This window comes from Protopterus annectens, chromosome 7.part0 (assembly GCF_019279795.1).
Source record: "Protopterus annectens isolate FY-2018-M chromosome 7.part0, PAN1.0, whole genome shotgun sequence".
Lineage (NCBI taxonomy): Eukaryota > Metazoa > Chordata > Ceratodontiformes > Protopteridae > Protopterus > Protopterus annectens.
The window spans coordinates 386,197,946-386,223,596 of NC_056739.1; positions in this window are offsets into that span (position 1 = coordinate 386,197,946).

Here is a 25,651-nt window from a genome sequence, read left to right on the forward strand (position 1 = left end):
TGGACTACATGAAAAGGGACATGAGGGAGCTGTCCGATCTTGTAGCCCAGGCAGTTATGACCCTAGCCCTGAGTAGCATCCTGCCATCACCCAAAATGATACCACAGTACAAAGACAAAATGATTGACTTCAACAATTGGCTAAGCTTCTGGTGTCATTCTAAGGGGATCCAGTATCTGTCTGCCTGGGATGACATGATCGACAAACCACAATGCTTTGCCAGAGATGGCCTGCACCTGTCGCCCCTGGGATTCTGGATACTGGCTAAGGCTCTAGCCACCCCTATAGTGCCTTTTTTAGGCAAGATTCAAATGACAAATTCACCACCATAACAGGTACAAGCAAGAAGAATCTGAGGGTATTGCTACTCAATGCTAGAAGTCTAAACCTCAAAATGCACACACTCGAGGCACTCCTTAAAATGGAGAACATCGACATCTATGCAGTGACAGAGGCGTGGTTCAAGGCTCCAGAGAGTACCCCTGCATTACCAGGCTATAATTCATACCACACCTTTCAGCCACCTAACCTGGACCGAAACACTAAAGGTGGAGGCGTGTCCATATTCATTAAGGATATCCACACCTCCAGGCTAGTTGCTCAGCATAATGCATCTGAGATTATCCAAGTGAAACTAACTCTGGGCAAGACCGCAATCCAAATTGTAGCTTGCTACAGATACCCCACCATGCCCCAGGATTCCCACTCCTCATTTCTTGATACACTGGAAAATATTAGGGTACAACCTAACACCTTAATAATGGGTGATTTCAACTACCCCACCATTAACTGGGAAAACAATCATGTACCAACTCTTGTGCTCAATGTTTTCTGGAATTCATAAATTCCAATGCCTTGGATCAACTTATCCACACCCCCTCCAGGGGCAGCAATATCCTAGACATGGTTATTACCAACATGGGCAACCGGTGCTCCACACCAGAGGTAAATTCCTCGTTGGTCAGATCTGACCACAAGCTAATCACCTTAGACATCCACATGCCTTCCCCACCCCCCATTAGGGAAACCACAGTAAAAAATTTCTCCAAAGCCAACTGCATGCTTAAGACAGAAGTGGCAAACTTCATGACACCCATGCTGATGGACAATAGAGGTATGACTGCTGAATCCTACACAAATGCACTTTATAAGCACTTACACAAGTGCATGGATCATGCAATCCCTAACAGAACCAAGATGCTATCCTCCAAAAAAAGGAAGCCAATCTGGTAGTCCCCTGCCATAAACAAACTCTACAACAGAAGAAAGAAACTGTTGAAAAAAAGAGTAAAATCCCATGATTGGAGAAACTCCCTGGTCAGCCCCAGTAAGAAGCTGAGATCCCTCATAAAATCCTCCAAAGCTAGTTAGGAAAACAAAATCACCACTGACTCTAAAGACGACCACAAAGCATTCTATAGCTATGTCAAGAATCTCAATGGCAACACTCAGATCTGCTCTGAGTTACAGCACTACGGCACTAAATATACAGAATCAACTGATATTGCCAACATCCTGGCAGATAGGTTCAGTGCTAACTTTACCCCCTGTCATCCCCTAAAGGGCCCATCTCTATGCCAGAAGAATGCAAAGTTCCTGTAATCACAGCTGCACAGGTAAAAAACACACTATCCAAAGCCAAGAATACAGCATCCATGGGACCTGACAACATCCTAGGCTGTGTTCTACATGAACTACAGAACGAACTGGCACCTCACCTAAGTACCATGTTCAATCATAGCCTCACCTCAGGCTATGTGCCCACCGAATGGCACACAGCAGCGGTTATCCCACTACACAAAGGGGGAGCCACTACAAAACCCAGAAACTACCACCCCATTAGCCTAATGAGCCTGGTCTGCAAGGCTATGGAAGGTATCATCATGAAACGTATAAACAATGACATTGGTAATCTCCAAACTCAGGACCCCACCCAGTTCAGGTTTGTAAAAGGCAGATCATGTCTCCTAAACCTGATAGACTTCTTTGAAGCAGTCACCAAAACCATAGATGAGGGTAAGGTGGTTCACACAGCCTATCTAGATCTTGCCAATGCTTTCAACACCACCCCCACTCTGGAATTATAGATAAACTCACTAAACTAGGTATAAATTCCTATGTCACAAGATGGGTTGCCAACTGGCTCACTGACAGAACCCAAACTGTGAAAGTAGCAGACTCCAAATCCAACTTCAGGCCAGTGACAAGTGGAGTACCACAGGGTTCAATCCTGGGTCCTCTCCTGTTTGGTATCTACTTATCTGAAATACAAGCTAACACAGAAGGTCTTTGGCTAATGAAGTTCGCAGATGACTGCAAACTAGGAGCCATAATCAAAACTCCAAAAGATGTGGACATCCTACAAAAGGGCCTTGCTGAGACAGATGCCTGGTGTCAAAACCATGGCCTCAAGCTCAATGCCAAAAGGTGCATTAACATCCCTTTTGGTAAAAACTCTGTACCCATGAACTACCACATAGGCGGTAGTCTACTTAACACTGAAAGTGTGATAAGAGAGCTATGGACACAGGTGGATAGTAGTTTCTCCTTTGATAATCACAACGCCACAGTAGTCAGGAAATCCTTTTACATGGCACACCTAATCACAAAAGGTTTCTCATCCAGGAAAAAAGAGGTCATTGTTCCCCTCTACTCGTCACTCATTAGACAAATTATAGAGTACAATGCCCCTTTTGGTATGTACCTCACAAGATATCTACAACAACTGGAAAGGCCGCAGAAATACCTCACAAAGAGGATTACCAGCCTCAAACAGATGCCCTTCTCAGACCGTCACAAAAAACTACAGCTTTACTCCATTGCATATCGCCTACTCAGAGGTGATCTCTGCCTTACACACAAAGCTATGTCAAACCCAGAGCTCTTAGACATGCTCCACTTAAAGAAATCCCAATCCCTATGAGCTACACGCTCTAGGGACCTAACCCTTGTCACCACAATAAACAGAACATGCTGGAGGGATAGATTCCTGTCCCAGAGACTTCCCATACTCTGGAACAAACTACCTATCTATATCAAACAAAGCTTCTCATTAGCACTCTTCAAGAAAAATCTTGATGATTGGATGGGAGATAGGAAATTCAATCCGGGGATCACTTCTGCGGCTCTGCTCGACAGTGGCACAGGAAAATAATTTTCTTGGGTGGCGAAAGCCAGGGTACCTTTTGGTTAGGTTTATATAGGCCCTAGGGCCAAAATACTTGTACCTACCTATGAACCTATGAACCTATCCAAGGGTTTATAGTAAAAATATAGATGAGAAAACAAAAGGAAATAGTAAAGAAAATAACAATTAAAATGGTCAGTTTCAACAAGACCACATTACAATTATAGCAATCAGTTTAATGTGAGACATGGGAAGTCATTTTTTCAGGGTTGACTGAGATGGGATGCATGGGGAGAACAAGCACATGCTCACCCTATACAGTCAAAATGGGGGAAACAAAGAGAACAAGAGATGGTGAATGGTAATCTTTCACATGAAAGTATTTTATGTGAAGGTATAGTAAACACATACAAAGGGTACCATGTTTATAATTATACAGATTTAAAGATAGGCAAGGAATATTTTACATTATTTATGAGAGGTATGAAGTTTGTTCCCACAAAAAGTTTTGATTATGTTGATAGTATTATTGAAACAAAATTGTTTATGAGGAAGTTAAACTTGACCTTGATTTATAAACATCAAAAAGAACAGAGAAGTAAAGTTCAATTCAGTAATAACTTTAGGAAGAATAGTACATATAATTCACCGCTAGACCCAATATTGAGTGTTTTGGAAAAAGCTATTACAGAGGATATATATATATATATATATATATATATATATATATATATATATATACACACATTAAAAGCAAAAAAAGATAAAAGGCAACATTGTATGTTAAATTTAAACAAAGAGGAATCTCACTTATTGTATCAGTTAACAACAAATAAGTCCATTAGAGTGATGAGACCCTATAAGGGGGGTGGGACTGTTATATTTGATTCATTAAAATATTCTCCAAAAATATTGGATCTTTTGTATGATACAGAGACTTATTCTATGGTCTCATTAAATGAAATTACTATAAGTTATAGAAAAATTGATTATTTTTTAGAAGAATTTCTGTTAGATAATAGAATTTCTGAGGAAACTTATAATTATTTAAAAGTTAAAAATCCAATAACAGCCACAAATTTTGGTATCCCAAAGATCCATAAAGATGTAATAAACCTACCCTTCAGGCCTATTGTGGCAGGCCAAGGTTCCAAAACATACCCTGTTGGGGTATGTGTAGATAGATGGTTGAAAGAGGTAAATGTAAGGACAGAGCACCTCATCAAAGATTCTTGGGACTTTATAGGTAGAATAAAAAAGACATTATAGGATAAAGATATTATATTTGTGACCATCGACATTGTAGATCTTTTTTACTCTATACCTAGAGAAGAAGGGATGGAAATATTTATTGATAGTATTCACAGATATACTCAGTATTCAAATGAAAAGGTGAACTTGATTGGTGATTTTATGGGCATAGTTTTAGATTATAATTATATTTTTTATGAAGGAGAGTATTTCAAACAGACAAAAGGAGTGGCAATGGGTGCTTCTAGTACTCCAATGTATGCAAATATGGTTTTATTAGAATGGGAGCATGCTAAGGTTTTTAATTGTGAATTTTTAAGCACATAAAATTATATGTGCAAAATTTGGATAATATATTTTATGAAAGGGTGTAGAATCAGGAATTATGGATTTTACAAACCTTTTGAATAATTCATCCAGTTTTTTTAAAATTCACTTATTCCAGTAATAAGGAAGGAATAAATTATTTAGACACCCACATTTTAAAAGATGGAGAATGTTTTAAGTCTAAAGTTTTTAGAAAACCCATGTTTAGTAATTCTTATCTGGAATTTTCGAGTTGCCATCCTTATAGTCAAAAGAAAAGTATAGTAAAAGATTAGAGTGGCTTGTATGACATCACACTTAGAGGATGTACATGAAGAATTAATGAAAGTAGCAGATATGGTTTTTGATAGAAGGTATCCAAAAAATTGGTAGAAGATACCCTAGGCTATGTGGAATCACAGTGGGGCATAAGATGCAATCCATTATTGGAGGTAGGATTAGAAGACAAAGAGTCTAGTCATCAAGGGGAAGCTTATGAGAGAGCCTTAGTTTTACTCTATGGCCTCAGAGCTAGGTCAGTCAAACAAATAGTGGAAAGTAATTGGAATATTTTGAAATGTAATTCCAGTATTTATTCTACACTCAGGTCCCATCCAGCGTTTGTATACAGAACAGGTATCAATATTAAAAAGAGTTTAGAGAAAGGGATGTTCAATAAAGGCCAAGGGAATGTGGGAACACACAAATGTGGGAGATGTATGCAGTGTAAGTTTATTATAGATGCTAAAGAAATCACTTTAGAAAATGGGCTGGAGTCTAAAGTAATATTTGTGAAGGGCAATTGTCAAATGATAGGTTTGATTTATTTAGCTAAATGTGTAGGGTGTCCCGCATTTTATGTGGGTAAAATGGAGAGACATCTCTGAGACAGAATTTATGAACATCAATATCAAATAACAACAGGTAACCACAACAATGCCCTGTTTAAACATTCCCTGACATCCCCTTGTTTTAGTAAGTTTGAATTTGGTATTATAGACAAAGAAGTTATGTACCTACCATAACGTTACATGTTAGTTGTCCTTCATCTCACCTTCCTTCTTGCTGGATGGGTTCAGAGCCAATCCTTGGCTCTGACTCAGCCACTTTCTATAGCTTGAGAGCTCTTTACTGGCTCAAGGCTATCCCTTATTCCAGAATGCACAGCGTCAGCTACCCAGATCTCTTTTGAGATAGCTCACACTAGACATAATCATAGAAGTTAATTCATTATTATTAAACCTGGATATACAGTAAATTGTCATTGTTTGCTTGGGAAGCAACTAAGAACAAAACAAGTTAGCCAGTGAAACCATTGAAAAACTCCTCTCAATCCTTGAAAAAGGAGGAAGGAGGGAGGGACGCAAGAAGGAAGGCGAGATGAAGGACAACTAACATGGAACGTTATAGTAGGTACATAACTTCATTATGTTAAGTTGTCCATTCTTGCCTTCATTCTTGCTGGATGGGACAGCATCCCTAGCACCTCAAGCCTGGATGGCTCATTGGAACAGACTCTTCAGAACCGTGGAACCAAAGAAAGCCCTGCCCCGGGAGACCACATCTACTTTGTAATGAAAAATAAATGTATGAGGATCTGCCCAAGTAGCTGCTGCACAAATTGAATCTATGGGCAATCTAGATTGAAAAGCTACAGAAGTAGCTAATGACCTGGTTGAATGACCTTTGGGTCTTGCTGGAAGATCTTTTTGTCGCAAATGGTAAGTTTAGGCAATGGTGTCTGATAACCATTTTGATAAGGTTACTTTAGAAACTGGAAGTCCTTGTTTGTTGTTAGCAAATGAAAGGAACAGCTGATCTGATTTTCTCAGCTCTTTAGTTCTATGGAGATAGTTCTCTATGCACATCCAATTGGTGTAATTTGTATTCTGCTTAGTTGGAATGATTAGGGAAAAAGACAGGAAGTTCAATGGATTAATTCAAATTGTGTTCTGAACAAACATTAGGTAGAAAAGATGGGTTGGTTCTCAGAGAAACTCTGTCTTTGTGAAAAAAACAGGTATGGAGGGTGAACACATAGGGCATGGAGTTCTGAAACATGTCTGGCAGAAGTAATAGCAACTAGGAAGAGAGTTTTCCAAGAGAGAAATTTCAAAGAACATGATGCTGCTGGTTCAAAGGGTGGCAGTATCAAGGAGGCCAGAACCAAATTGAGATCCCAAGGTGAATGCGGCTTTCTCACTGGGGGTCTAAGTAAAGAACAAACGTTAGGTAGAAAAGATGGGTTGGTTCTCAGAGAAACTCTGTCTTTGTGAAAAAAACAGGTATGGAGGGTGAACACATAGGGCATGGAGTTCTGAAACATGTCCGGCAGAAGTAATAGCAACTAGGAAGAGAGTTTTCCAAGAGAGAAATTTCAAAGAACATGATGCTGCTGGTTCAAAGGGTGGCAGTATCAAGGAGGCCAGAACCAAATTGAGATCCCAAGGTGAATGCGGCTCTCTCACTGGGGGTCTAAATAAAGATGTACCTCTCATGAAGGCCTTACAGAGTTTGTGAGTCATTATGCTTGAGTTAAAACTCTGATGTGAAAATTTGAAATGGCAGCTACTTGTACTCTGATGGTAGCAGCAGCTGCACCAGATTGAAACAGTTCTGCTAAGAAATCCAAAATTTCATGTACTGGAGTTGTAAAAGGATCTAAATTCCTGGATTCTGCCCAGTAAGAGAATCTTTTCCATTTGCTAGCATAAACTTTCCTTGTAGTTGTCTTATGGGAGGAAATAATAATATCACGCACTGCTGGGGAAGTATTGGGGAGCCTGGCTAAGATTAGAAGTGGAGTAACCAAGCTGTGAGCTAGAGAGATTGGAGGGATTGGTGTAACCCACCTGATTGATGAATCAAGAGGTCTGGCACTGGGTCTGGAACCCAAGGCTGGGCTAGAAGGTGGGAGTGAAGGAACGGAAACCAAATCTGTCGAGGCCAATGGGGGCAATGAGGATCATCTTGCAACCCAACGATTTTGCTTCCTGAATGACTTTTGGAATTAGGGGGAAGGGGGAAAATGCATAAAGGAGTCCCTGAGGCCAATTGTGGACTAGAGCGTCCCTGGGTGTCTGACCTGGAGGAGGAACATGGGAGAAGTAGCTGCTGCATTTGTTGTTGAGGGGAGAGACAAAAAGATCACAGCAAGGCTGGCCCCATTTGCAGAAAATAAGATCCACAATTTCCTGTTTCAGAGACCACTCATGCGGCATGAGGATAGCACTGCTAAGCCTGTCCGCTATTACGTTGGATTTCCCAGGGATATGCATTGCTGTCAGAAAACGTTGGGAGGAAATTGTCCATTTTCACAGTCTGTGGGCCTCTCAGCACAAGGGTTAAGACCTGGTTCTGCCCTGTTTGTTGATGTACCAAACCACTGACATGTTGTCTGTCTGTATTGCAATAGTCCCAGCAGGGAGAGAGTCTTGAAGAGTTTGCAACACTAGGAGCACGGCTCTCATCTCCAGGACATTGATGTGCAAGTGGTACTCATGAGGTTGCGATGTGCCTTGGACTGTCTTCCCTAGATAATGCCCCCCCACCCTATCAGGGAAGCGTCCATGGTCACTGTGACAACCGGATGGGATTCCATGAAATGTCTTCCCTGAGTCACTAGTGGGGAGATCATCCACCAGAAAAGGTGTCTTGCAAGATTCCATAATTAGCATCATGTGAGACATGGTAATTCCTGGAAGGACCATTGTGTAAAATGAAGCCACTGAAGGATTCTCATGTGAAAGTGTGCTAAGGGAACTAGAAAAATGGCTGCTGCCATGGGCCCTCAAGCTTGAAGGACATATCTGACTTGAATTCTTTTGCTCTTCAAGAGAAGTGACACATGTTGTCAAATAATGGAAACTCTTTCCTGAGGCAATTTTACAATCATTTTTCTTGTGTCTAGCTCTACTCCTATGTATGTAATAGATTGATAGGGCAACAAGGCAGATTTTTTGAAGTTTATTGTGATGCCTAGTTGAACACAGGATGTGATGGTGTAATCCCATGCCTCTATAAGTTGTTGCCTGGTGGTAGCAGTGAGGAGCCAGTTGCCTAGATAAGGAAACAACTGGAATCCTAGACATCTTAGGTGAGCCATAACTACTGCCATGCATTTGGTAAACACCCTGGGGGCTGTGGTGAGATCAAAAGACAGAGCTCTGAACTGGTAAAGACTGGCTCCTAGCCAGAAGAGTAGAAATCTCCTGGACCGTCTGTCCATTTTTATATGAAAGTACATGTCCTGAAGATCTATGAAGCACATCCAATTGTCCTGACTCAGAAAGGGGAGAATGGACTGCAGTGTTACCATTCAAAACTTTTCTTTTTGTACAGATTTTTTAATCTGCTTAGATCTAGAACTGGTCTCCAGTCCCCTGTCTTTTTGGGCACTAAAAAGAATCTTGAGTAAGTTCCGGATCCTACTTTGTCTGTGGGGACTTCCTGGATGGCTCTTTTTTCCAGCAGTCTTGAAACTTCTGTGACTGCCTGATCCCATAGATTGGGTGGAACATCTGGGATGGATTTGTTTGAAACAAGAGGGGGTTGATGGAAGGGAATTTTGTAACCTCTGGATATAATGGATAGTACCCATTTGTCTCTTTTAATATTCTGCGAGGTGATTGAGTACAGTGAAAGCCTTCCATCGACTGCCTCCAGAGTTGAGCAGTCGGGCACCCCTTCAGGGAAGTTGATAGGGTTTGGAAGCGAACGTATCTCTGTCACCCTGATTTTGCAGACCCCCTCTGCCATGAGGGTGGAATATGCCATTGTTATTGTTTCCCCCTCTGCCCCTGGGGGAAAATTACCACGTGCATCAGGCAAGGGTTCCTGGGATTTTCAAAAGCACATCTTTCCACCCTTCTGACCCTTTGGGTATGGTCTTGTAGGAGTGGAAAAATGGACTCCCACATCAGAGAGCATCTTGCCTTCCTGCTGGCATCTGGTAAGCATGTCTTTCAACTGAGGCCCAAAGAGAGAGGAGCCATCAAAGGGGTATTGTGAAGGATGCTCTGAAAGGTTCCGCAAACTGACACAACCGCAGCCAAGAATGTCTCCAAAGAGCCACTGCTGTTCCTGTAGCTCTGCTTGCTTCATCGGCTGCATATGAAATAAGCCTCATGGAGGAGTTGACTACTGAATTTAAAGTCGCCAGCTGGGTAGCTACCTTGGCTGAAGCTCCCTCAGCTGTGGGATCTTGTAGGGTATCTCCAAGCTCTTTTAGGAAATCCCTTTGAAGTCTAGTAAAACGGGAAAGATAGTTCAGGGACCTAAGGGAGAAGGTCACTGATGAAAACATTTGCTTCCCATATCTGTCCATTGTACAAGACTCTATTTGGTGGATGGACAGATGAGGAGGTTTCAGCTAACTCTCTCTTTGTGGCTGCTTCTACCACCATGGCATCAACTGGGACATATTTAATCAGGAATTGTTTGTCTTGGGGAGCTGTGATAAATTTATTAGTTCTCCTTGGGACAGTTTCCATGGAATTTGGAGCTGACCAAGCCTTTTGTGACACTATGGACATTAGTGGATCAAAAGGCAGAGACACCCAGGAGGTGGGAGGTTGGGAATCAAATGCATCCAGGTATACAGACTCGTCCTCAGAGGTTGAAAGGGATGTCCAGCTATGCCTCTGCCTAAGAATCTCGAGGATGTCCAAAAAGGAAACATCTTCAGAGGGGGACCTTGGGGACCCCTCCAGTTAATCCAGGTCTGTATCTGAGGTGACAGACCCAGGGGAGTCTTGATGCTTCCTCTTGCACTTTTTCTTCTGGGAAGCCTGCTCAGAATGCTCTGGGGAGGTTTCAGAAGAAGAGGGTTCAATCAATGGGCTGTCCTGGGGCATAGGTTCCCTACACTTTTGGGGCTGAAGGAGGAACAGAGTTGGCACAGGCACCAAAGGGGACGGAGCTGATGGAACCGATAGTGGGGCCATCTGTGGGGACAGCACACTCCGTATGACCTAGAAAGCATCACAGTCTCCATACAAAGAGGGCTCCAGCTTCGAAGATACAGGAATCCCACTCTGTGCCAAGGGCGATGGCTCCAAGGCTGATGTGGGAACTGAGCTCAACAGACCTGACGCTCCGAGAGGGAGAGCGGGGTTGGACAAGGGTCCGATGCCATCTCCCCCCTCGAAGCCAATGAGAGAGCTTCAGTGCCCAGATACCTCGATGGAAGGAAGAACCAAGGTAATCGGAGCCAACATCAGAGCTGAAGAGGATTTCATCAGAGCTGAAGGAACCACTATCAGAACATCCATGGACTCCAGCTCCGAACTAAGCATAGTCGGAGGAGGAATCGATATTGAAGGGGTTGGAGCTGAGGCCTGTTGAGGTGGGCTCAAAAGCAATTTTGCAAGGGCCTGTGACTTCAGCAACCTACTGACCACTCTCTCCATGTCCTGATCTGATAACCTTGAGGATCGAGGGGAGTGGGAAGATGAGCAATGACTGTGCTCTGAAGAAAGGGTGATTGTGACACTGAGCAAATTGGTTCCAATGAAGGAGACCTAGCTCATTTGTGGCTCTGAGATGGCTCCGAGGTAACAGTTGGAGCCGACGGAGGAGTAGTCTTGTCGTGCTAGAGTACACCGACACACTTGGTCTGTCAAGCTCACAGGTTGGTTCCGAACATGGAGCCAATAGCTTGACTGACTTCAGAGATTTCACTGGCTGAGATGCTTTAGCTGGAGAATCCTGTTTCAACAATCCATGGTGGATTAGCTTGTTTTTCTACTCCTGCAGGACCCTTGGACTAAAAGCATGACAAATAGAGCAAGAGTCCTGCAGGTGCAGAGTCCCCAAGCAGTACACACAACTTGTGTGCCCATCTGTCAGAGACATCTTCTGACATGAGTCACACTTTTTTAAACCCTGAGGTTTTTAACTTCCTTGGACATTTTGAGAAAAAAGGAAGGAAGTACCACAAAAAGACACACTACAATAATAAAAAATGATACTGATAAAAGCCTTAAAGGAGAGCCTCTAACTTAAATGGCTGTCCTTAAAGGGGGGGGGACTCTCTAACTTAAACGAGTTCAGGGAATAACAGAAGGCCTAGCGACTAAGGGGTGATGGCCAACACAGCACAAAAACACAACAAAGGACAAGCTAAGAGGTTTACAACTAAATAAACTTACAAACTACTATAAACTGAGAAAAAATACTAACTTTTCATGTAAATTATTTAACTTTAAACAGAGAAAAAAGTTATACTAAGCCTGAGCCAGTATTGATGCAACCTTGCAGCTAAAGTGGCAAACGAGATCTGGGTAGCTGATGCTGGGCATTCTGAGATAAAGGGTAGCCTCAAGCCAGTAAAGAGCTCTCGAGCTATAGAAAGTGGCTGAGTCAGAGCCGAAGATTGGCACCAAACCCATCCAGCAAGAACAAAGGTGAGATTGGACAATTTAACATCATGTATTTCACAATCCTAGAGGTGGTGACTATAGAGCTAACATTGAAGGAAGAGAGTTAAAATGGCAAGTCAAGTTACATGCTACACATAGTCCAGGATTAAATGAAAACATCTCCTTAATGTCCATATTAAATAAGAGGGCCATTGTTTAATAACATTTTATTACACTTCATAATTTAATATTTAATATTTATGTCAGGTGTATTTGGGTAAGGTTTTGTTATATACTTCAGTTATTTTAATCTGTGTAATTTAGGAATATGTGTTAGGCATTTTGTTCCTTTAAATTCCTGTATTTAGCAAATTGAGTTAATTAATTCATTGCTACATAATGGTGCTGCTGTATGTTTTAACTGATTCTGATGAAGTCCCTGACAGGGGATGAAAGCACTCAGTCATGTATCCTGTGGTGATTTTATGTGTGAACAATAAATTATTTAAAGACAGCCTTCTTCTGGTCCTTCATCCTACTGACTGCAGTGTTCATTTTGGTTTATTTGGTTGTACTTGGTTCGCTGCTTCTGCACTTTTTTGTGGTACTTCTGTATTGGGATTGGGGAAGATTCTACTGCACTTATGTGAACCATAGGGAATTGGAGTTATGGACGAAACAGAGTGCATGAACCATTTCCCTTACAAGCTATAAATATTAGATATATATATAAATATTTATATGTTTTTGAAAGACGATACCTTGCTCACAGTAATATTACTGGGGATGCAGTTTATGAACTTGCTGTTACTTGGAGAAGGATCAAAGCACAAATAAACACATTAACATCTTACACTGATACTAGCAAGAGAAAAAAGACGCCAGCAGTCCTAACCTGTTTATGTACCTCTTCTTTCTTTTTTTCATTGTCCTTTTCATGTCCTCTGTCAGCCTTTGCTTGTGTTTTTCCTTCCCAGTGTCTTATTACTTGTACTGTCCCTCTGCAAGCATTCATACTGCGGAAATATGTCCCTTGCTCTGCTCTAGCATTATGCTAAAGAACTCCCATACCTACAGCTGAGTCAACTGGACAAATATTTCTCCTTCTTCATTTCTTGTCTTGTAAGACAGCTTTTTCTCACTGCTTACTTCTCTCTGGCTTTCTCCTGTAGCATCTACTTTTTTCTTCTCTCTCACTAGCCAGTCATACTATTCTTCCTGATTGCTTTATGCTTTCTTTGTGTGCTAAACTCAGACTTAGGGGCTAGCCCCGCTCCGTTTCACCCTCACTACGTTCGGGCTTCACTTTGCTACCCTACCCCCATTCCCACACACCCCAATACAATTACCTTTATACCATTACTCCCATCCCTTCCTTTCCCAAACATCCAGTAATAAATTAGTTCCTGTTAAACCCGTTTCCTCACTTCCTCACTTCAACTACTTTCACAACCACTCCTCCTCTCCCCTCCCCCTCACACAAACATGGGACACCTTGTAATCCATTACTCATCTCTCCAACCTCTTTCACCAACAATATCAACACATCTTACTTTTATAATATCTCCACTGCCCTTATCAATCTCCCCGCCTCATGCTATCATAAACTGAGTAGATTGCAAATACATCCCCTACTCATAAACCCAAACTAAAGCTGCACAAACTGCATCTGCCCTTGCTTATATCTTCTTATTTCACTAACAACTTACTTGCCTCTGTAGACATCCACCTCAACCCTGGTCCCTCTGCCTCTCCACACAACCTTCCACCTCCCTTAACCACTCCCCCCTAACAAGCCCAAAATCTCACCCCCCCCCCATCAACTCTAACAAACTCTATCTCCACTAATCACTTATCCATATATTCCCTAAACATCCAAAGCCTATCCAACAAAATTACTGAATTCCATGCATGGATAGTCCACACTACCCCTGATATTATTTCGTTATCTGAAACATGGCTTAAGCCACATATCTCAAATAAAGATATATTCCGACCAGGCTATAACATCTATCGCTCAGATAGGTTACCAAAAAAAGGAGGTGATGTGGCCATCCTATACAAAAACACACTCAACCTCTCCCCACTACCCATGCCCTTACCTGACTTTCATCCTGAAGAACTCCTAGCACTGAACTGCCACCTTGGCCCCCATAAAAAACTAGTTATTGCTTCTATCTATATCCCTCCTGGGAACAACTTAGCAATCCTTGAGATGATCCTGTCCTGGTTTTCACACAACATACCATACAAAACCCTCATCTTGGGTGATGTCAACTTAGACTGGTCCAAACTGAAAACAGACTCTCCCCAACTTAGTATTAATCTCCATGGTTTTCAACAGCTTATATCATCTCCAACTCATTACCACAAAAACCCACAGTCTAGCTCTATCATTGACTGGATACTCAGCAATTCCCCTCAACTATACCTCAACCCTACAACACACCCTGACCAACTTAGTGACCACCTACCCATCTCTGTCTTTTGCATCCCCTCCCAACTTCCCAAATCCCACATCGATAGAGACTGCCGCAAACTCACTAATTTCAGTCTTGTCCAATTTAACTCTATTTTATCTTCCATAGACTGGTCCATCCTCAAGCATATCCCTCTAAATTATGCCCTATATAGATTTAATAATACTTTCCTAGACGCCCTAAACTCACTGGCCCCCTCTAGACAAGATCAGACTAAAATCCAAATGTGCTCCCTGGCTCTCCAAAGAAACAAAGTCCCTTATGCTAGAAAGAGACAAAGCTTGGAAAGCTTGGATAAAAACTAAGGACTTACCCCTACTTCATAGCTATAGACATCTGAGAAATCTTGTTAAAAAGCATACCAACAATGACAAAAAGTCTTACTATAACACTGCCCAACTTAATAACAAAGCCAACCCTCAAATGTTCCAGGCCTCCATTAACAATATTCTTTCCCCTGGCTCCCCTGCAAATCCCTCCCCTTACCCTAACTCATCTCCTCTTGAAACAACTACTCTACTCAATAAACACTTCATTGATACTATTCAAACACTCATGCCTCCCACATGCAATTCTACTCCTCTGCCAAACCCTCCCAAACCATCCAACAACCCACCTTTTTCTTTGCACCCTGTTTCCACTTCCTACATCCGATCACTTCTCCTAAAACTCAAACCCTGCTCCCCTCCACAGATAATCTACCTCCTTCTTTCTGCTGATTCTATTGCCTTCCCAGTATCCATACTTATTAACAGATCTATACAGGAGACTACTGTACCTATATCATGGAAATCATGTTACACTATTTCATTGCATAAAGGTGGAAACTCAGCTGACCCCTCTAACTACAGATCTATACCCATCTTATATTCTAATATTCTAATATTCTTGAAAAATGCATCCACTCTCAACTACTCAACTACCTCCTTGAACATAACCTTCTTACTCCCACCCAGCATGGCTTCCATCCTAAACACAGCACAACTACTGCCCTCCTATCCTTCACTCATAAAATTGCTAAAGCCCTTGATAATAACAAACTGATATCTTGTCTCTTCCTTGACTTATCTAAAGCCTTCGATAGAGTCTCCCACTCTCTCCTACTATCCAAACTTGCTAACCTCAATATGAGTTCCTCCTCCCTTGCCTGCTTCTATAGCTACTTATCCTGCAGGCAACAGTCTGTAAAATGGCTCTCCTCTTCCTCTCCTTTCCTATCTCTCCCAACAGGGGTCCCACAAGGCTCCATCCTAGGGCCCCTTCTATTTAATATTTTCACCAATGATCTTCATACATCTTGCAATACATTTTCCCTCATCCGATATTCAGACGATTCTATGCTAATTACTACCTCTAATACCATCTCTATACTCCATGATCTCACACAACAGGTCTTCCTAGCTACAGAACACTGGATATCTACCAATCTCATCATCCTTAACCCTAAAAAGATCAAACTCCTATTATTTCTCCCTCAATCTCTAGCACACAACAAATCCTCCTTTGCCATTACATCCTTAAATAACACTACTATTCAACCAGAATCCCACACTAAACTCTTAGGGGTCATCATTGATGATGAACTCAAATTTAACTTGCACATTCTACAATGTATAAAAAAGACAAATCAAAAGCTTGGTTTACTATATCACCATAAGAAATTCTTAACTACTAATTCCAAACTCACCCTTGCTCAAGCCCTCCTCCTCCCCTCCCTTCTCTATGCTGCCCCTGTGCTCACCCATATTCAAACTACTATCTTAAACAAACTCCAGCATACTTATCATAACATAGCTCAATTTATCACTGACTCTCCCTATAATACTCATCACTGCCTATACCTAAACTCTCTCAAATGGCTTGAATTCCCACATTTATTGTTGCTAGCCCAACTGCTAATGTTACATACTATAGTCTATAAACCTGTAGCATGTCCTTTCTCTTCCTTCATCACCATGTACTCTCCACCCCGTACCCTTAGAATGTCAAATCAGCAGCTACTACAAACATACTATCCCCAAAAAGCAGTAGGTAAACTCATTTACAAGTACCCTGTGTCTCAAACTTGGAACAAACTTCTTAGAGACATTTGTAGTATTGCACACCCATCTCACTTCAAGGAGAAACTTAAACTTCATTTAATTAACTCCAAAACTTGCCCCTGTCAAGCCCCAACTTAACTCCTCCTCCTTCATCTATTTCCTTCTATACAGGCTTTCTTCCCCCTTAGTATATGCCTACTTGCACAATGTTGTCAAACCACATCTGTTGAATGCTTTTTTGTTGTACATATGTATATACTTAGGTACTCTACATAATTAGAATTAGTGTATTCCCTTGACTTAAATATTTTTTTCTCTGTAATATCTCCATATGTTGGTTATTACTTATGGTATTGTAAGACTGTCTTTGCATTTATTTTTAAACTGTATATTTTTAAATTGCATTTTTTTTTTCGGAGCTTTTCTCCTCAGGTCTCCACTGAAAATCGGCCACAAACCCAGCTGCCCTAACCCGATTCACAAATGCCAATAAATAATAAATAAATAATAAATGAACATGCATTTTACTCTCACTCTCTGGGTGTTTGAGAGTTCAGAATTAATACATTTAAGGATATTGTTGTTGGACTTTCGTGGTGGTGCAGCGGTAGTGTTGTTGCCTCACAGCAAGAGGTTTTCCCATTCTATTCTCGGCTGGAGTACTGGGAGTGCCTTCTGTGTGGAGTCTGCATGTCCTCCCCACGGTTGGGTGGGCATTCGAAAGACATGCGTAAATGGGTGTGCCTTCTTTGAAGGTTGAATGTCGAGCTGGCACCTCAGCGTTTGTGAAAATCTACTGCCAGTCATAGCAGACCGGAGTTCTGCTGTTGCAACCCCTAACCGGGAAAAGCCGAAAGACAACAACAAGGATATCGTTGCTGGTCTTGTCTTGTATGAGGTACAATGGGTGTCTGCTTTAAGCTTCTCCTTTTAATCATTAAATGCAATTTTTGTAGGTTTATTGCACTGTTTCATAGACTTAATTTGTAAAGTTTATCACATTTGTGAGGTAATGCCACTTTAATATTGTTGAGATAAAGCTGTACTGCATATATTTTCACAGTTCTGTTTTATCTTACTGAAATGGATGCATCTATGCAGATATGCTTATATGCAATGCACTACCTATTAAAGTGAACATATGACCAAAATATTTTGAATTGCTAAACTCTAGGTTGTTTGCATTGAACCATGTTATTTTTCTTTTTGCTTTAAGTTGTCTCCAAGAGACCCAGATAGAAGGCTAAATATTCATTATGCCTTCCTGGTTCCCCTGAGTTAAAATTCAGCTGTGGGGTACCAGTACTTTCAAGATGATAAAACATGGATCTGTTTCTCTTCTCTTTGACCTTTGCAATGAAAAACTGTTTAGTGCCAAGATAATTTGTTTTGGAATTAAGGAATTATCATTTGTTCATGTGAACTGACACATCTACGTAATAGTATGCATTATGCTATTTACAGTCAACTACACTGAAGTACTTGTTTTGTAGGGTAACCAGGCATATGTCTTTCAGACTGAATCATTGCCTGTTTCATTCGCCTTCAGCAGAAGATGCTGACTTTTGTTATCTGTGCGGGGATTTTTACTTTGATTTACAAGTTAGCAGTTATTTTTCAAGTAATGACTGCTGGCCTTCATTTTCAAACTCTCTAGCTTCCTGCTTTGCTTATGAGCTGATAATTCTAGTATCTACTCTCAAAGCACTGGGCTTAGCCTGCAAACTGTTTATCCAGCTTAAGCAAACATTATGGCTGTGCAAACGTTTCAGCATGGTTTGCTGGTCTTGAATACAAAATGGTGCATTATCCTAGTATATACACATTGTTTTTTATATATACTTGAGACTGGTTATAGCATGGAATAGAGAAAATCTATTGGCATTCACTGCTATAACAGAATTAAAAAATCTATATAAAAGTGTATTACACAGAACTGAACTTACAAATAGACAAAGTAATTGGCCTTTTTCCCATATGAATTTGTTTAGCACACTTGTATCGTGTAATATTAAATAGCCAACGTGAAAATACTCTAACAGAGTTCCAGTAGCTGTTACGTTTACTTTTTGTGTGCTTCGGGCATTAAAATGGTGAACACCCAAGAATGAGGATATGTGAAGGTGTTTAATTGTGCTTATACAACATTTTCCTGAATTTTATATTTTAGCTTAGTAGAAATCAAAACAATTTAGCTGGAGAGTGTTGTTTCATGCTATATGTTTCTTTATATCTATTTGAAAGGTGCACATAATATATAGATATGTTGGCATTATTGTCATTAAGCAAGCAGCACTGATCCCCAGCTATTCTGATGCTTAAACTCTTGAGTATAGTATTTTCTTTGAATTGTAACATGAAATCTGTTGTGCAGTACTGCCTAATTTTAGTAACAGTGACTTTTTGTATTCAGGTTTTCATTTACACCAGTATCAACAGCTGAAAAAAGGAAAACATTTATTCCAGTCTTACAAAAAACAATTCTGACTTACAGCAAAAATATTTAGGAGTGCACCATCAAGGCATGCTGTATTCAAATAGTTCAACACAGCAATATTCAACATAATCCAGCTGTAGACTCACCTTTAAAGATGCATTTCGATAAAACAAGTACTGGTGAAAAAACATAAAGACATTAATCTAGAAACATGACCAACTAGGAACATTACATACACTAAAATAATCAAAAGTGAAATGCCCAGAACTACTTAATTGTACAATATGAATATCTCACTGTTACTATATTTAAATCATACCTTATCAAAAAGCCAGGTAAATCACTCTCAGAGTTGCAAGAAAATTTTGCGGCAGCTGGAAAGACCACAGAGGATCCTCACCCAGAGAATCCAGAGAAATCATCAAACAGCATTTTGATAATAATATTTTTTGATTCCTTGACCAGCTTTGGACCTTCAGTCTAGGTCTACTGTAGCTTCATTCCTTATTGGTAATCTGTCAGCTAAAAGTGAATCCAACGTCTGTCTCTTATCTAATTCACTGTATGATATAGGATCATAGATAATAGGATCATAGAAGGTTACAAGGCTACTGGCCCTGAGGGTCTTACAAGCCTAGACAAGAATTTAGCCCATGTTCCAACAAGTCAGCACCCTATGCCACTGTCCAGCAGGAACACAGGTGGAATCCCAGGATGTATTTTCTGTTCCTCATCCAGTTATCCGGGTTGTGCTTAAAATGGGTTAATGAGGTACTCTGCTTTACATGGAGAGGGAGTCTATTCCACAAAAGGGGGAGTCTCTGGGACACAAATCTGTTCTGCCAATAAGTCCTATTGATGTCACAGACCAGATTGAGGTTGCACGTATGGGTTACTCGAGTGGAGCTTGACTTGCAGATATGCAGCAGTCTCATCAGAGTGGGGTCTGAGATTGTCTATGCCAGACAGAGGTCACCTCTGAGGACTCTGTAGGAGACTGAGTAGAGGGGCAGGGCTTTCATCCTATCTGTATAGGGTAGATGTTTGAAGCTCTGGATTCTCTGGGTGAGGAACCTCTGTGGTCTTTCCAGCTGCCGCAAAATTTTCTTGCAACTCTGAGAGTGATTTACCTGGCTACGTACTCCCAGTGTTTGGATTTTTACATTGGAAAGACTGAAAGGGTCACTGACAGGACACACCATTAGGATAAAGGAATCCATTTCCATAAAATGGCCAGTCACTAGCAGAGTCCCACAGAGATCATGCTGGGGCATCTCCTTTTGGCACCTACTTCTTTGAAATCAAGTTAAACATCAAACCCTGAGGTGTGTCAGGGGTGGAGTGTGTAGAGTGTTGGAACCATGTACATGACAGCAGCCATGACCACTAGTTGGGGTGGCTTTTGTGGACAGAGCTTTCATTGATACTATGTTAGGAATGGTTTGTTCTATTTGAGTATGCCTGGCCTGTAACCAGGATCCTCACATCCAGACCTTTTCTCCATCATAATCAAGGGTCCCGAAGAGGCAGATTAGAGGATGGTTGCCATGTGACAGATGGATGATCCAGTGGATGCAATGTCAGCCAGGAGTCTTCTGAGCTGCAATGTCTGCTATATGTTCCAGTATTCCACATCACTGTAAAGGCACTAGATGTCATACTGTAATCAATGCCGGTGCTGCATGCCATCCTGTGGGATGCTTAACACTGTTCTTGACAATGGAACAGGTAAACAACTGACTGTGCCTGATCACTGATCTGCACCATCTCCTGATTCATGCCAGGTGCTGTACCCAGGTCAGAGACTGACATATCTGGTGTTATGGCAGCAATGAAGACCATTATGTCTCATCTGTGAGGAGGAGAGCATATCAGAGGCACTGCAGCTCACATACTACATCTGGGATGGGAACTCCGGTGTAACCTGGATGAGGCTCACAGACAGAGGACATCTGCAAAACACTGGTCATTAGACTGTGCCATGTTCATGATGCCATCAGCCACAAGTGACCTACTGACATCAGGCATACTCTGGATCCTGTAAAAACAATGTCATGGCAGTCCTGCCTTATTCCTAAACAATGCATTGACCACTTTCATTTCAAAGATGTTGCAACACTCTCAGGGATAAAACTATGTGGGATGACTCATATTAGTTGACACACATTAGTAATAATTCACCATTAACATCTGTAATAATGGCAGTCACCTGCAGCTGTTTAGGTATATTCATTTCCTGTTTAGGTATATTCATTTCCTGTTTAGGTATATTCATTTCCTGTTAGCAGATTGTACTTTTACACTAATGCACAGTTCAAACATGGGGAATACTAATGGCAGTGCTCTCTAAAGTTTGGTTGGATGTATAGTACCAGTAGATCTGGTCCATAACTGCAGGGGCAAACTCAGTGAACCAGAGCACCAACTCATTGAGTTTAACCCACTGACTGAACCTGGTCACTGGTAGTGACTAGGCAATAAGTCAAGATACTGCCATTTACCACAGAGCTGTAGTCTACGGTAAATAGTCTGAATCATCTGGCCTCCATTTGCCTTCTATGCAACTCTAAGCAAGTCACTTAAACAAATAGTGCTCAGAGAATGCCCATTAAAAAGGAACACTTATGCAGTGGGCTTAACCATTCACAGTGAATTAAACATATCTCAATTTATTACAAATGGACAAGATATAGAAAAATATCAATAAAGGTTTTGCAGGGGGACAAGCCCATCTATACCCCATGTGAGAGATGTATCTCTGTACATTACATAAGTACATCAACTGAGACTTCACCATCACAGGGAAAGGGGACAGTTTCAACTCCATATAGAAAACCTTGATCTCTATATAGGGAACTGCCCCCCCACCCGTCCCATCCATAACACTTGACAAAATTTCAGAATAGGAGACACTGAATGAAAAACTCAGTTGAGATGCTCTCACTGATGTCCCTTAATTAAACAGTGCGACCTGGCTCCATCTAATCAAAAAAAAAAAAAAACATGGGGTATTTCCAGCCTCTGCCAATGGTGTTCAATTATGGGAAGACTGGTCTTTGAAAAAGCATATGTATTCTAACACAATGATCTTATAAATATCTTACAAATTGGAGCAGGCTTGAATGGTGCAGGATGTTTTGCCAGGTCAAATTTAAGAGCACTGATAATAAAGTTTATATTGGAAATTTTCCTACATTCCTATAAGACTGATGTTACTGTTTATGAAACATGGTTAATGAACAGTGACTTGAAACCACTTCTGTCATGGTACAATATTTTTACTGTAACAGACATTATAACAAAAAAATCAGGTGGGAGTGTTATGATAGGGGTTAAAGATAGTTTTGAGAATTGTGGTTATTAAACATTCAGTGATATCACCAATACTATGGATTATGTAACTGTGACAATAAAGACAACCCTGGAACATATAACAATTGTTGGGCTGTATAGACCACCAAAGTCAAGTGCTGATGACGTAGAGAGGAATTCATACATTTCCGCATTAAACAGAAGGAAAAAATAATACTGGCTGGGGACTGAAATTTACCAGAAACAGACTGCAATAATATTGATTCAACAACATTAGTAAGCAAATTATTCACAAACTATTTTCAGGAACAACAATTGATTCAGATTGTAAAAATACCTACAAGGGAATGGCACACTAGCCATTGTTTGTGTTCTTAAAGAAATTACTGTTTCTTCATGTTAAGTGTTAACTGCCATTAATGTGCAGTGATCATGGGGTTATAAAGGTTAACTTGTTGCTAGATAATTCTGCCAAACTGAAATCTAAAGCAATGCACAGAAATTTAATTACAGATTATATGGAAGCAAAAGTCAGTACATAAAATTAATTGGAGTGATGCATTCGCTGGAGAAATTGCAGAAGTAATGTGGAGAGTTTTGAGAGAATACAAAACAAATAAAAAAAATGTTGAACATCTGGATCTAGGCATACAACATCAGGGGGATATATTTCTATAATAACAAGATACCCGATTCAGGTGTGAGACAAAAAGTAGAAGAAACAAAAAAGAGATCAATCTACAACTTTGAAGACTGAAATAAACAAGCTGGATAAACAAACTAAGCATAGTGTGAGACAAGATCAAGAAGAATTTGAAGAAAATTTATATAAAGATATTGAGCATAATATGAAAATATTTTATAGCTACATAAGATGTGGAATGATTAAAGACATACAAATTGATATACTGTATGTAAAATCTAAAATTTATCCTCAGACACAACTGATTATAGATATATTTACAAAATCTTATGCAAAACAGTTTGGCTCCAGAAAAGGGGTGTTAAGTTATCCTAGTGACATCCAGGTAAACTTAGATACTAAAATCAAATTGGATTATATTGAAAAAGAACTATGCAAACTGGATGCAAACAAAGTACAGGGAGGAGACATAATTAGTAACAATGACCTGAGAACACTTCAGCAAGAACTTACAGTACCTTTATATCTATATATATATATTATTTACTAGGTCATGTAAATATGGGGAGATTCCTCAAGACTGGAAACATGCACTTATTAAACCTGCCTTTAAGGTAAAGGGGAGTAGGACAAACCCAGTGTCAAACAGACCCCCTAAGTCTACTTTCATGTTGTGGAAAAATAATGGAGATAGTAAAATTGGATAGGTTATTGTCAGAACTGGAAAAGTTAGGACTTGAAACCATATATCAGCATGTATATGTTGAAAAAAGATCTATTACCACCTGTAACATGATGTTCTATAATAATATAATAACAGCTATGAATGAAAAATTGTGCTAAGATGTCATTTATATAGATTTAACTTCAGAGTTTGATAGGGGCATACACAAAACACTGATGAATAAATTAGAACAACAATGTATTGTTGTACTCTTTATAAGATCGATAGCTACATGATTTACAAATGATAGCAAGTTCAACAAATGGACAGATGAAATTCTTAGTTACAGTGAGGTTGTTCCACAGGGCTCTGTCCTAGGCCCTTACTTGTTTAGATTGTATCTTCCATACCTATCTTTTTCATCTGAGGTGTTCCACAGTCTGTATACAGATGACTTGAAATTGGGAAAACTGATTACATGTGCTACAGATAGGGAATGTCTGCAAAAGAATTTGACTAAACTGACCATTTGGACAGGAGAATAATGTGCTAATAAATACATCAAAAACTAAGCATATGAGATTTGGGAGACATAAATTAAAAGGTGAATATTTACTACAGCACACAGTGATTGAAACTGTACATTCATTTAAGGACCTAGGTATATGGGTAGATCCAGCTTTAAGTTTCTCTAATCATATCAACCAATTGGTTAATGATAGTTATAGAACTGTAGGTTCTATAAAAAGATTTATAAAGTCTAGGAAATCAGAAATGATGAAGTCTTTGTTTGCTAATTACATTAGACCCAAACCTGAGTATGGAATAACAATACCTTATAAGAAAACATACATGGGTAAACTGGAAAGAGTACAGCAGAAATATACCAAGGGCATGTATCAATGTGAAAATGTAAGTTGTTATGTAAGACTAAAATATTTGAACTTGTACAGTGTTTCGTATAGATATTTAAGAGAGGATCTTATTCAGGGATATAGGGCATTTAGAGTGAATTACCTATGGGAATGTTTGGGGTTATCAAGTAGTAGTAGAGAATCCTTGAACAACGTGTGTAAAAGATTGGGAGTTGGGAGGGTGGCCTAATGGTTAAGGTGTTTGCCTTACAAACATAAGGTACAGAGTTTGAATCTCACAGGGGATAACTGGCTAGGCTTAAAATGGCTCACAGGGGCAGGTAGCCTAGTACTAACCTATGAACCTATGCAGATTCTAAATGAATGAAAAGTGTTCTAATTAGTTCTCAGAGAGCAGGTAATATATGGATCAGACTACCAAATTACATTAAAGCAAGCACTAGTTTAGTATTTTTAAGAACAGTCTGGGCACTTATTATGGGAACAACTGTTTTGTATGTTGGAAGGCTAGAAGGGCATTAATGCCTGTGCTTGAAATACTTGTATTTATGTATGTATGTATGGCAAGTGTTATGTGAAGGAAACCATGGCTTTGATGCAGCTAGCATTCTTTATTTTTACAACTGCACTTTCAGTTTTACTGAGGCACGGCAGAAAAAAATGCTGTGAATACAAATTTTCTTACATATATAATTATATTTTCTATCATTTCAATAACACTGTGGGCTGTTACAAGACAATTTACACATTGATAATACCCATCTTGCTGTATCCCCTTTATAACTTTCAAATGGCTAGAGTTTCAAAGAATATCCCTGACTTTTGCATCATAGTTTAGAAGTACACCTCATAAAATTTTTGATTTTCTGGTAAAATGTTTAGAATTACAATCAATAATGCTAGTCATTGCTGCTACATACTACAAATCATTCTGAAATGCCTGTTGATGCAAAACCTATTTTATTAAGTGAATTAAGAGTAATATTTTAAAATGACCCTTGATTTTGTGCCTTTGTCCACCATTATTTTTGGCTTTGTCGAGAAATCTTGAGCAAAGACATTGAGAGGTATGACCCCCTTTCTCAAGAAGGGGAATGCAGGTCAGTCCCAGAGTAAATTTAAAGATACCATTCAATCATCCAGGTTTAATTTG